Source organism: Camelus dromedarius, chromosome 8, assembly GCF_036321535.1.
Source record: "Camelus dromedarius isolate mCamDro1 chromosome 8, mCamDro1.pat, whole genome shotgun sequence".
Taxonomy (NCBI): domain Eukaryota; kingdom Metazoa; phylum Chordata; class Mammalia; order Artiodactyla; family Camelidae; genus Camelus; species Camelus dromedarius.
The window spans coordinates 65,479,996-65,493,965 of NC_087443.1; the positions used below are offsets into that span (position 1 = coordinate 65,479,996).

At 35.2% G+C, this 13,970-nt stretch overlaps 1 protein-coding gene across 11 annotated transcripts in view; it reads left to right on the forward strand.

Annotated features, from left to right (window-relative positions):
* ADD3 (adducin 3) overlaps positions 1 to 13,970 on the forward strand; it is a 116,348-nt gene that overhangs the window by 62,511 nt on the left and 39,867 nt on the right. Inside the window, exons 1-2 of one of the 11 annotated variants that reach the window (XM_010983277.3) lie at positions 1,408 to 1,487; positions 8,345 to 8,412. The exons of 8 other annotated variants lie outside the window; for them this stretch is intronic. The gene's annotated coding sequence lies outside the window, so the exon portion shown is untranslated. Of the gene's footprint in view, positions 1 to 1,133; positions 1,488 to 1,991; positions 2,067 to 8,344; positions 8,413 to 13,970 lie in introns of those variants that run through there. 2 more of the 11 variants (XM_031461732.2, XM_031461733.2) reach the window with 2 other exon arrangements.

Here is a 13,970-nt window from a genome sequence, read left to right on the forward strand (position 1 = left end):
TATAATGTAATATCCAACTGCTACTTTTGTGTTGTTCAGTTTGGAGGTTAGGTGGGGAAGAGCAAGGGATGGCAGCAGGTGATCCATAATTACATATATGGTTGAAAAAATAATTGTATCAGATACTTAGACTATAAAAGGAGTATTTTGGAATGGGTTAACTTATCATATGGTAAGAGTGGCCTCATAATCCAACAAAAGGCTAGATCAGTTAGTACCTACCCCCAGGATCCTGAAAGAAGATGCTCTAGGCCATCTCTCAAAATATTGAAATGTTTAATACTCCAAACTGGTTTATTGTTCCAATGTGAGGGAGTAGCAGTTGGAGAGGGTAATATGACAACATGTATCATTAAAAATATTTTCCTGGTCTTTTCCCAAAGCTTTTTCCATTGTTAGTTTTAAATTCTATGTAAATGATTATATAACTAATTTTTTATATGCTTGAGTATTCCACTGAGAAACCTATTTTTTATTTCATGGGTTATAGGAGTTCAATTAAAAGTAACTGTTGGTTGTGTCTCTGTGCATATACTGGAAGTAGTAGTTAAAATCACCTTGAACAATAATCAAATGTTTAGTAATAGTTTCAATAACTGAAATTTTAGACACTATTAAAGATTTTTAGACAGTATAAATACATCCTACTGAATATCTTATTTAGAAATGAGTCAGAAAAGAAATTCTTTAAATCAAAACATATGGAATTATTTGAAAGAGTGGGTGATCACAAAAAATGTTTAAAGCATATTATGCCTATTAGTGATTTTCTTCAAAGTGATTTCCTGTTTGTGTGTTAATTTCAATATTATAGCAAAGCAAGTCCATAAGTTAAATCCCTTATTCTTGGAGGCAGCTCTTGCTAGTTAGTTGATGAGAAAATATTTTTAGTGTTTGTGCATTGCCAGGAGAGCTAGAGCCCTGGTAGAGAAGGAGAGGTAATGCTTATTGATGTTTGGGTCCCCTGTCTTGGCCAAATAGGCCAAAGTCAAGTTCTAGAGTAAGCAATGTTGCTGACACCTTGAGATATGCAGAAGCTGCTGTTGCTAAACTTAGAAGTTGGCATCGTTGGACTTCCTTTATAGTAGAGCACTTCCACCTAACATTCTGTTGGTTGAGCTGGGTGATCTACCTTGCCTTTTTTTTTTTTACTTTCTTCACAAAAAGGAAATGTCTATGTTTCATTCCATGGCAGGAAAGCTGATCTACAAACATGAACTTTCCCTCTGTTTCTTTGAAGAGGATTAACCAATTAATTTTGACTCTGAGGCCCTGAAAAATGTTGTGGCAATATTAACGTGCAGTTTGCTCTCACTGAAATCTGCCTGGGTGTGTTGTTTCCCCCAGAGTGGGCTCCACCCTTGCTCTAACCGCACCGTGTGGATATCTCACTGTTTAAAACAAAGTTCATTTTTAGGGCAGCATTGCATGAGAATTGCCACACAAAAACCAGCTTAAGAAATGTACAGCAGCTTCCATTTTTTTTGGTAAGTAAGTACAAAATTGTCTATTATAATACTGATAGTTCACAGCTTGGGAGAAGCACAGATAAGACAGATGATTAATTTTGTGCCAGCTGCTGGTAATGTGCAATATTCTTCTTGGGGAGGAGCCTGTGGCTTTATCCCTTAACTAAATTTTTTCCTACTGGTTTACTTATCTGCCTTTTTTTTTCTTGAACAGTTTATTGAATTATTGTTGTTCTTAATTGTTTTGGGGGTGACATTGACTGTTTAAAGAAAATACTGGTAGTTTCCCAAATGTGCTAATTATTTAAGATTAAAATGCTTAAAGTAGTGTTTTGCACTGAATTTATTGGACCCATTGGTAGCATAATCTGGCAGTACTGTATTTCGAAACATCGTGACATGAACTTTGTGTGTAAGAGTGGGTTCATTGAATTAAAAAAAGGCAGTATCTAAAGAGCCTTTATTTCTGTCATAATGATGCTTTGTCCTTCTGCTGTTGGGTATTTGTCAGAAGAGTTGGGGAAGGCTGCAGCCCAAAGTTCTGTTCCATGCCTTGTCTGTGCCTCAGTGTTCTTTCTAGAGTTTGTGACGTGAACGGTAAGTTGAACTATAGGAGATTTATTGTTATTCATTGAGAGCCATGTTCAGCAGTTTTTTCTTTGCAAATGGGTCTAACTTGTCTTCTTCTCACATACTGGAGTTCTGTTTGTAGTTGGATTTTAAATGTCTGTGAAGTATTTAATTATGCACTGGCCAAAGTGAGCATGTTGAGAGAGAGGCTGTACTCTGTGATGTGTGTGCTGTTGTTTTTCTCTCATGCATGTTCACCGTGTACCCTTGTGGGGTAGACACACCCATTCAGTACAAGCAAGTTCAGTCATTTGCCTCAGCTGAAATCAAAGGTGACTTTTGAAAACGGCAGATTTCTGTAAAGCTTGCAGGGGTGGCATTGTGTCATCCTTTTGTGACTTAGACATCCTAGCATTTCCTTCAGCTTCCTCTTTGCAACTTGGTAGTAATTGTATTTACCTATTTTCTAACATCATAAGGATATAAGAATAAAGTAAAAGCATGGTATCAGAAAAAAAAATCGCTAGTCTGAGAATCGAGAAGTTACTACTTGGGCACAAGTTTCTTCACCTGTAAAATTAGGGATTTGGATCAGCTCTCTAAGATTTTTTCCAGCTTAGAATACCCTAATTCTCTTTGTAAAAGATGCATGCCTATTCCAGAAATGCTGAAGGGAATGTATGTATTAGAATTGAGACAAAATGTTTAGATCTTAACCCAGAATAATTCTTATAAATGACATTAAAACTAAAGCTTTGCTTTAAACAAACTGTGTATCTCAGAAGTTTTAGAAATTTATTGTTTAATATCTGAGCAATTAGATATATAGGTATATAAATCATCTCCTCAACAAGAACATAAAATTCTAAGCTGGAACTAGGTAAACCTCTCACCACAGGTGTTATGTAGACATTTCATTAAACATTGCCTAAACTCACTGTACACTTATTAGTTGTACAGCTTTGGGTAAGTGGCTCTCAGTCTTTTTTTTTTTTTTTTAATATATTTTGCATTGTGACCTGATACATGCACCATATACACACCAATTAATTTTGTCTTAACAGCACAAAAAAACACACTGCTGTATTTCTTGTTCTAATTCATTTTTTAAAATGTTTGTTTCAATCCACTGAACTAGATTACCTCTCCTGGCCCTTTGAACTTGAGGAGAATACAGTTACTCTTAGACTTTTATAGCTGCTCCAGAGCAAAGCTTGCCCCAACTAGTTTGTTGTTAAATATTGAAATTAGGTTTTCTAAATAGATTTTATTTGGAACTTTTTGAGAAAGTCAGTAAATATCTCCAATTTATACCTTTTCTTATTTTTCTTGTAATAATTATGTAACATAGAGAAAATGGAGTGATTTTTTTTCACTTAGCCCTATTATATAGCTGCCCCTCCCAAAACCCCTCCTCTTTACTCCAATATGCTGTACAAATTTTATCTTATTTATGCACACTGAATTAGTGAAAACTAATATACAAACTGACATGAAAAGGGTTAGGAAGTCTTTTCTAGAGAATTAAATTATGTGTCACATAGATTGGATGTAGATTAGGTGTAAAGTATCAAATTACCCTTGACAGACCCCATCTTTGTGTTCCTTATCAGAGCTTTCCCGGGGGTCTAAAGAAGTTCCCTTCTCTGCTTTAATGTACTTCTAAAAAGTATTAATTTTATAACTTAAAAAATGCACATGGTAAAAAAGAAACAATATAGAGGGCATACAACAAAATGTCTCTTACTCTAATCTCTGAGTCCTGCTTCCTAGTGGGAAGTTTCTTCTCCATTTTTCCAGAATTTTTCTATGAATATGAGTGGACATCTTTTTAAAAAATCCAAATTAAATTATACTACACATACCATTATGTATCAACCTCATTCTTTTTAATGATGGTATGGTGCTTCAGTATATGGATGGATATACTGTAATTTAATCATCTTTTGATAGATATCTGGATTATTTCCAAGTTGTTCTCTTTCTCTCCTTTCAGATACATTTAGGTTATCAGTTCTCTCTCCTACCTCCATTTTGGGACAGAATCCAGAACCCAGATGCTATCAGAAAGGGGTGATGGTGCAGTATGGAAGTGGACAAACCCCTCACTAACTTCTCTTCCTCTGGCTGGAACATCTAAAGTAGGCCCCGCTGTCCCAGCCATTCATGAGTGCCCTTGGAGTCATTTTTCAGCAGCTTAATGAAATAACATTGGGATCAAAGTCTAGTAACTGGAGTGTGAGATTGTGGGGTGGGTCACTTAACTTCCTTGATCCTCATTTTTACTATCTATAAAATGAGAGGTTGAAATAGATAAGTTTTAATGCCCCTTCCAACTGTAATATAGTATTTTTTTGAATATCAGCTTAAGCTATATAACCCAAATTATATGAAGTGTCTGTTATTTAAATTAAAAACATCTTTTGTCGATATTATGTGATCTGTAATTTATTTGACCTGCCTTATGGCCTAAGCTATTTGAGAGTTTAAGAATGTAAAGGAAGAGAAGTTGAATATTATACTGCATTTTACATAAAGTCTCCTTTTGTGAAAAATCACTTTCAAAAATATAAAACCCACTCCAGAAGAAAAGCAAATCCTTTTATCAAGCTTGAATACTTGAGGAAAAGATTGAGTGAGGTGATGTTTGTTTTTAAAATGGATCCTTGTAATTTTCAATGAATCCGACCATTCAGAGTTAATTCTAAAGGCTTTGAAACTTGGCTTCAGTCCCCTTGTTTAAATTGTTTTCACTTTCTAGTCCTCTAATACATCTGCTTGTTTGATTGAATGCTAAAATTGACATTGCTTGACATAGCTAAAGTTTTCGGATTTGATGCCTAGGAAGCAGCCTTAGAGGTGAGCTGTACACTACCACCCTGCCAGCAAAGTTACCAAGTTACACAGCAAAGTTATAAAGTAACAGAAGCAGGAATTTTTGCTGCATCACAAGAGGATGTTTAGCATTACCTGTTTCACAACTTTGTTCTTATAATTCTGTCAAATGACAGCTGTCCTGAAAGCAAAATGGAGTAAGAACTTCATCGTTTGATTTGTATAATTACAACAGGAAGATAAAAAGACATTTTCTTGGCCTGGGGTTTGGGTGGGGGACGGTTTGCATGTGAAAATAAGTGGGAAAAAAGTATACTTTCAGTATTTAAAAAGGAATATTAATGTCTTGTTAGGGCAGTGACAGTTACTTCTTCCATGTGTGGATATCCCAGTGACATCAAGTTTCTCACTAGTCAAATTCTAAACAAACTTGTGGTGCTTGGATTAATTCAGCCCCAATTTTTGCCTACTGTTGAAATTATTGGGCCTCATATATTGTAGTGGCTTAAACAATTGCTTATATGAAACTAACCTTGAAAATGGTCACCCTATGTCTTGGTGACACATCCTGATATCATCTTTGTTAAGTTACCTTATCCGTTGTGGCATTTATGACAAAGGAAATTGTCCGTAGTTAAAAATATACAGGATACTGCTGCCTACAGGATGTTGAACAAACTTTGTCTAAAACATTTGAAATCATTTTAGAAAAACAGTCTTAGGACAGCAAAATCAGTCAAATAGATTGTAATTTGAGCTGAAGGAGAAAGCCATTTTAAACAAGAGAGAGAAGAAGTCTGATCATTACTCTGGTCTGTTATGTATGCAATCCCAGAAGGGACTGCTTTTTCTCCTTGAGAGCCCAGCTTTTGGCTGGGGGCCTGTGACACACAGTGGGAATTCACTTCCTATCAGGAAATGATGTTTTTCAATGTATTATCTTGTTGAGACAACCACAGTGGACAATAGGCTATTAATGTATTAGAACAACAAGTGTCATAACTAAGCCAATATTTGCTTTGTTTTGAGTGTTGCCCTAAAAAAAAAAAACTTTGGCTGGGCTTCAGAATACATTTGACCATCAGTAACTGCTGGATACAAAAGCCATGACAGTTAAAAGGAACAAAGAAGAAAAAAAGTGCTTTAATAATGGAGCTGAACTTTTGCTGGTTTATTCTATTCACTTCCTGTCCACAGAGAGACTAGAATAAATTAAATGATTTCAAATACATCTTTTGGGTATGAAAAAATGTCCATTTAAAAGCCTGTTTTGAATTTTGGAAACCACAGCAAGAAACTTGCATGAAGACAAGAAGCCTCCAACTCAAGTTCTCTTCCAAAATATTAAACCTCTTGGGAGATAAATCCCATTCAGTTTTGGATAGTTATATTTAAAATAATTTGATGATACTGCTTACTTGGGGACTGACAGCTTTTTGAAAGCTGTTACTTTCATAATGATTAAGAGGAAAACTCCATTCAAAGGGTGGTTAATTAATATCAAGTCACTGTTAAATTATGTGGTAAGACTGCAATAAAATTTTCAGATTTGGAAGGCAAGCCCAGAGATCATCTAGTTCAAACCACTTCATTTTATACATCATGAAATTCAGACTTTAACCTCTTCATTGAAATCTTTCTTCTTTTAATATTTTAATCCAGAATTCTGTTTATCAGCAATCCCCAACAACTCTTGGATATCTTATATTTATCTTTCATTTGGCATTTGTCATAAACTGACTTCTACTGTCAGTTATCTTCCCTTGTAGACAGTAAAGAATTTTAGCAGAGAATTTTAGTTCTCTGTAATTAAACTGGAAAGTTATTAAGGGCAGGACCTAGAACTGTGCTTTCTATCTCTTTATACACTTTACCTAACAACTGAATTAGTGATTACTGATTGACTGGATAAGTAGGGTTTTGATTTTGGTTACTTTAAGATGACAGTTTGTAGCATCAGATACAGTAGAATACAGTGGTAGGCATAGATTTCTTTAAATTGCTCTTTTTATGCCTTCATACTTTTTTTGTGATTTCTTTCAAGTCTGCTTAAGATATTTCATACACAGGTCACAATATTCACTGCCTCAACCATCTTGGGTACTTGGCCATTCTGATCACACCATGATTAGCCCAGTTTTCAAGAGTTGCTCCAGATTCTCTGCCCTGGTTTTACTCAGTGGGATATGATGAGTCAATAGCCCTACTCACCTCAGTTTAAAAAACTCTTACTAAGTAACTGTAAGTGGACAGTAAAGAAAAGAAAAAGATGTTGACCCAGTTACTGGGGCAGACAGACATACTCAAATAGTTCAAAAGCAACACAGAGTGCGACAAAGTGCTTTGGGAACACTAAAGGGGAAAAAGTGCTAGTTCTGGTGGAGGAGGTTGGGAAACCATCATGTAAGGAGTTGGCTTTTGAATAAGACCTCAAAGTGTGGATTAAGATTTGAATGGATGGAGATGAGCAAGGGAAACAGTCCAAGTGTGAGAAATAAGGGGAGCAAAGCATCAGTCAGGAAAGTGGCTTTTGTTTGGGAGAGCTATCATTGTCCTCAAAGTCTGTGGGGGATACTTAAAGCCTTTTCCATCCTATTTTCAGATCCTGAATTTTAGAAACTGCCAGCCTGATTCCTGATAGTTTTTTTCCCTTAAAATGGGTCTCCAGAATTTTTTGTTTGTTCGTTTGCTTTTTTTTTTTAACTGGAGGGAATAACTAAGAAATGGTGTGCTTGGAAAATTATGGTAGGTGGCTTTGTGCTTCTCACTTGTAACCATGAACCGGAAGGACTGTAGTATCCATATTACCTTTTAGATGTTTAAAGTAGCACTTTACATCCAGCTCTTTACAACTCTGTTGTACCCTTTCTTGACAATAGAGATCAAAAGTAGACACAGAATATTTACCAAATTCTGGAGAGCCACTTAAGTTACTAAACTCCATGATGATTGCTTTTTATTTGACAATAAAGTACTTGATGTAGGCTTTAAGTCCAGCTAAATAGGCACTGTAGAACCAAGCTGTGAGTCTAGTCTTTGTGAGCCTCAGAAAAACAAGAATCCTACTCCAAGCCTGAGTTTAAAATATAGCAAGCAATTTAAGTGGACCCTTCAGGCATGTGTGAGTGGGCACAGAAAGCTAAGTCATAAAGTTTACTCTGTCTAGTGAATTACCATGAAAGCTTGAGAGAGAAGCATTCTCATTATTTTAAAATGGTATAAATGAGTCTAAATCCTAATGAAAACACACACCAAAACTGTTTTGTGCATTTTGAACTCTGAAGGCATACCTACGAACTCCTTAAAAATCAAAAAACTGGTGCTTGAGGCATTAGGTGATTTTTCTTTTTCATGAAAGTTACCATTTTGTTTAATGTACAGTAGCTTTTGAAATAAGTTTGTTGCCAAAACATTTAGTTAAAGCAATTTCTAATGTAGTTCATCTTTTAAATCTTTTCTTACGTTGATAGATCATACGATCTACATTCTGTGTATCATATGCTGCTCTAGATAATGTGAAAAGTCTTGACTGAGTAAGGTAAGTTGAGGGACTTGGACAAGTCACATTCTCTCTGGGACCTGTTTATTCATATGGAAAAATGAGGGGATAGGATTAGATGTAATAAAATCTTACATTCTGTTCTTAAGACCTATTCTAAGACCTTTAAATTTTGAAGATATTACTCTTTTGGTTCTAATTAGATAATATTAGGGAAGACAGTATTTATTTCTTGGAAGCACTGTTATTTGGATTTAGAAGTGCTTTATTTCTCTGTTCTTACAAAGGTATTCTTCAGCCTGTCGTTTTTTATAAACTTTCCTCTGTAAATTAAATGATGAGTTTAACGCTTTCTCTTATCCCCTGAATTTGACATTAGTCTTTTTAGGTCTTCTTTCAGATTTTTTTACTTTTTATTAAGACTCTGGTTTCAAGCTGTGGATTAGAGACTTGAGTTGTGTCTCTTTATCTTCCCATCATCTCCATTCTCTTCACTGTTCATGTCAAAAAAGAATCTCAACCTCTTTTCTCTTAGGTGAATTAATCGCCATAAAATATCAAAATGTGTGCATATATTTTCAAGGTTCTTATTCATATTGACTAGACTTATTTTTCAAGGCTAAACCTTATTTTATACTCTGTCAGAGCCTAGACCTCTGTAAATCGACAAGCCTATATGGCAGCAAATGTCCAACACAGTTCTAGATGAAACAGTGGGGCACATATAATCTAGATATTAGGGTCCAGAGGACTCCCCTCACTTGTTACTAAAGCTCACAGTTATAGTTGTAGTTTAGATTATACTTTGTAGAAGATTAGATTTGGTGAAAGACCAGAGAGTTTTACTTATTTATTATTGATTTAATAATCAAACTCCTGAGTGTCACACCTTATACTTCATGCTTTTATATTAAACTTCACTGTAAGAAAATACAATCTATGAAAACATGTTTTGTCAAAGAGTTCACATAGAACCTAGATTTGGGGCTGGGTAGGGGATAAGTTGGAAATGTTTACCAAAAGATCTTAACAGGTGTAAATTTGAAATGACTCAGAATTTGAAAACAACATGGGGCATTGGGGGCGATGGGGTAGTAGAAGGCAGAGATACAATATAGTGTAGTGGTTAAGAACACAGGTTCTGAAGCCAGTCTTCTTGAATTTATATATCAGCTGCCCAGATATTGGTGTGTGACCTTGGACAGGTAACTTCTATATGCTGTTTCCTTGTCTGTAAAATGAGTATGATAAGAGCATCTATCTCTCTGAGGTTATTATGAGGATTAAAGGAGTTGAAACAGGGTACCTTCTAAAAACAATGTTAAATAATTGTAGATGCTCAGGAGATGCTGACTATTGGCCATTACAGCTCTCTCCCCATAAAAACATTTTCATTAAAAATTGTGTTTTTAAAAATTCTGGTGTAATGTGTTTAATGAAAAACCACTAAAGCTAAATTACCAACAAGGATGGTGTCAGTAACAGAATTGGAGTGGCTGAAACATGCCTGACAAAGATTTGGAATCCAGCAAGACCCTTGAGGACAGGGCAGATTCTTAGCAACAGGCAATAGGAAAGAGCTCAGGTATATGGAATGTTGGGATAAGGGAGGTTGGACAGTAGGTTTCAAACCCTGGCCTGTAGGCAGAGCATAGGGACACGGTGTTTTGGCAAAGGGTGAGAATTGGTAGAAATCTAGGTGGAGAAATTAATACCAGAGAGATCAGCATGGCATCAGAAATCCCCTAGTATAAGCCAAGGTGTGACCTGTCGGGTGGCTTCAGGGAGAAGTAGAAATTGATAGAAGGGTCTAAAACCAAGACATGGGAAAGAGAGTTTGGGCATAGATCTTCAATTTTGAAATTATTTGGAGTTACCTGATAGAAAAACAAGAAAGGGCTTTAGGCTGCTTTAGAGTGAGTGGAGAGTGGCTGTGAGATTAAGAGTTTGATTATTAACAATCAGATAAAAGGATTGCTAAAGTGAAAGTCAAACATCAGAATGGGAGTAGCAGCAGCAAGACTAACTTAATGCTGAGCTGCTAAACTAGTTTCTTAAGGTTTCTCATAATCCTACGGGCCCAGAGCCTGGCATGATGCCAAGTCTGCAGGTTATGGTTTAATGGTCCCTAATGTGGGGGAAAGGGCAGAAATGCAGCTTGTATATACACATGGCAAAAAACCTGATAAACTAAGCAAGTGGCTTTTAAAATCTACCCTTGCTTAAATGAAAAGACATGTCATCAGACTGGAATATTTTACAATTTGATAACTGCTTTAACAATGTTTCAGCTGTGATGGAGCCAACAGAGCCCATTGTGTCCTATTTTGTGGTTGTAGATTCATTGTGAATCTTCATGGAGTTTTAACAAAGAAATTTCTGTTCAGAATCTGTTATGACAAGAACACTCATATCTTCTTGCTTCAGATTTTCTTGGAAACATTGTTTCTTGGTCTAACATTATAATAGTTTGCAAAATTCATGCCATTGCATATCAAATGGTGTATCAAATGTCGTTCGGGCTGCTATTTTGATTTGTTATTCCTGAAGAGCTGACTTTTATTTTTTGCAAAGGTGTGCTATCCACACTGTTTTGATGGTAAAATGCCTCTGAAAATAGGTATTGTTAAGATGGAGATTCCATTGGAATAATATGTATATTAGTTTCCTAGGACTACCATAACAAAGTATCACAAAATGAGTGGCTGAAAACAACAGAAATTTATTCTCGTACAGTTCTTGAGTTCAGAAGTCCAAAATCAGGATTGTTAACAGGGTTGGTTTCTGCTGGCGGCTCTGAGGGAAAATCTCTTTTGTGCCTCTCTTCTGGCTTCTGGTAGTTGCTAGCCATCCTTGGTGTTCCTGGGCTTAAAGCTGCATCAGTTCAGCCTGCACCTCCGTCATCTCATGGCTTTCCCCCTGTGTTTTTCTGTATTCACATCTCTTTTTCTCTTCTCTTATAAAGACGTGGGTCTTTGGATTTAGGGCCGGCTGTAATCCAGTGTGACTTCATCTTAATTTGATTACAAATTAAGACCCTATTTTCAAATAAGTCACATTCTGATGTAATAACATGAATTTTAGGGGACACTATTTACAGTATTGAATATCACACTTTAGATTTAAAGGATAATTCATTTGAAAAAGCTAGTTTCACAAAAATTTTTTTATTACAAAAACAGATTTTTGAGGTTGATAAACATCTCTTTTCCTGGACTTCTACTTAAAACCATTATCAGAGTTCTAAATGGCAGTTTATGACCAAGTATTTCTGAAAATGATTTTCAAGTACTATTACCTGTGCTTAATAAATTGCATTTTCATGGCTCAGTATTAGACTTTCCATAGAAAGAAAACAGATGAGGTTGTAATGATCTTGAAATCCTCTGTACTAGCCAAAATCTAAAGGTAGGAACTCCTTCAAATCAGACTTCTTTGCAGTAACGATGTATTGAGTTACCTGGAGTTTTTGGATTGATTTTTACAGCTGTATTTTATAAGTTATAGCCATAAAAGCCAGAAATCTTCAGCTGGAATACCTGAAATAATAGATCAAAATGAACTCTTGGGACTTATTCATACCTTGTGTTCTTTAACATTTTTTTATTTGGTATATTTTCCTCCAATTTTTAAAATAAAGAATTTTGCCTCATATTTTTTTGTGCCAGCCTCCCTCCTGTCCTCACTGGTAAATGACCACGTTAGGAGTAGACCATTAGAAGTACCATCCACAGTAATAAATCAGTTTCATAGACTAGCCTTTTGGGTAAATGTTTTATTTTGCAAACTCAACTCATTTTTAATAATGAGCTTTTGTAGAATCATTTGCATTTCTTCAGAATAAGGAACTAGAATTTTTTTAGATCAAAATCCTTGAAAAACAGGTAGATTGGAATTTAGGGGTTAAGTTTTCTGTATTACTTGTATTCTCACTTTGGAAAAAATTTCCTGAGGTTTCAGAGTAGATGTGCAATAATAGGTAACGGTGAATTTTCCTCAAACATTGCTCTCAAAATGTCAAAAGCAAGGACTTTAAATTTTTCAGGCTCAGTGCTGCACAAATAATTAAATAGACTTTAGTTCATGAAGTATGTGAGAGTTGATACTTCTTTTTTTTTAAAAAAAAATTAGCTTTTTTTTTTTTCCAGAAGGACTACCAAATAGTAGAGAGCCAAAGATTTAAGGTATCTCCAGAAATCGAGGGCAATGAATCTTTCCTTAAAAATCGTAATCTCCAGTGATTCCACTTTTTAAAACCTCTAATTTATCATGAGCTGTCAAGTTCTGGATAGTTTCCTGGATCTCAGTTTTAAAATTTTCACTGATACCAAGGGACTTAATAACAGAAACTAAATGTCTGAGAAGCACATTTGAGTAATCAATCCACTAGTCTCTGTCAGTTTGCTCTTAGGGCAAAAAAAAATTCCACCCTTTGGTTTTTTTCCCCAACCATTTCCAAATACACTCCATGTTAAGACAAATGATGACTGAGGGAACACGTACAGAATGTTCATCATATTTTGTAGAAAGGAGGGTAAAGGCACTGAGGCCGTGTGTTTTTTGGATTCTGTGAAGTACTTGAGGGAGTACCTCTCTATGGTTAATTGTTTTACTCATCATTTTACAAGACTATATATTTATTTAAAATCAGTTTTATATTTGTTTTTCTAAATGGTTCATGTTGAAAACAATTTGAGCTAAGTCTAGAAAGTGATTGAGTTTGGACTTCAAGAAAATATACTTCTTCAGAACTTTTTTATGCATGTTTTCAATTTTGTAACTCTGACCCCTGCATGGCCATTGTAATTGGTAAATTTTTTCATCTTACCGATAAATATTATTTCTACTACTACTACCAGTGCCTAAGCAAGTGACTGCCTCTCTTCTCCTCACCCCTTACTCTTCAAATACATAAGTACAGCTCACTGTTGTTGCAGCAGGTAATGATGATCAATACAATATTCTTCATCAAGTATTGATACTTTAGTGAGAATGAGGTTAGATTCATCCTCCGCTTTGTCCAGTAGTGAATGCCTTTACTCTTTGGATCACCCTGCTGAATGTGACCTAGTAAGCACCTACTTGAAATTTTGTAGTTATTGGTCTGCATTTATATTTTGAATAACGTGTATTTATGATTACATGTAGCTACTACTATGTCCCATTTGTATCAGCACAGGGTGTATTTTTCATGTTTGCTAAAATAGTTTATCTTAATTAGCAGTACTACTTTTATTTATAAAACAAGGTTCAAAACCAAAATGCTCTCATAGCTGTGCCTTCCAATTGACACTTTTCTTTTATCTGTTTTTTGAATGCATGCTTAACCAGCTACTAACTTCCATTAAGTACAGGACCCTTAGAAACATAAAAGGTTGTTGTTACTGTTATTAGTTTTATTTTGTTATTGTTGACATTTTTTCCTTGACTTTAAGATCAGTGTTTTAAATTGAAGTATAGTTGATTTACAGAAATTATATTAATTTCAGATGTATAGCATAGTGATTCCGTATTTTTACAGATTATACTCCATTAAGAGTTTTTATAAGATAATGGCTATAATTCCCTGTGCTATACAATGTGTTCTTATTGCTTAC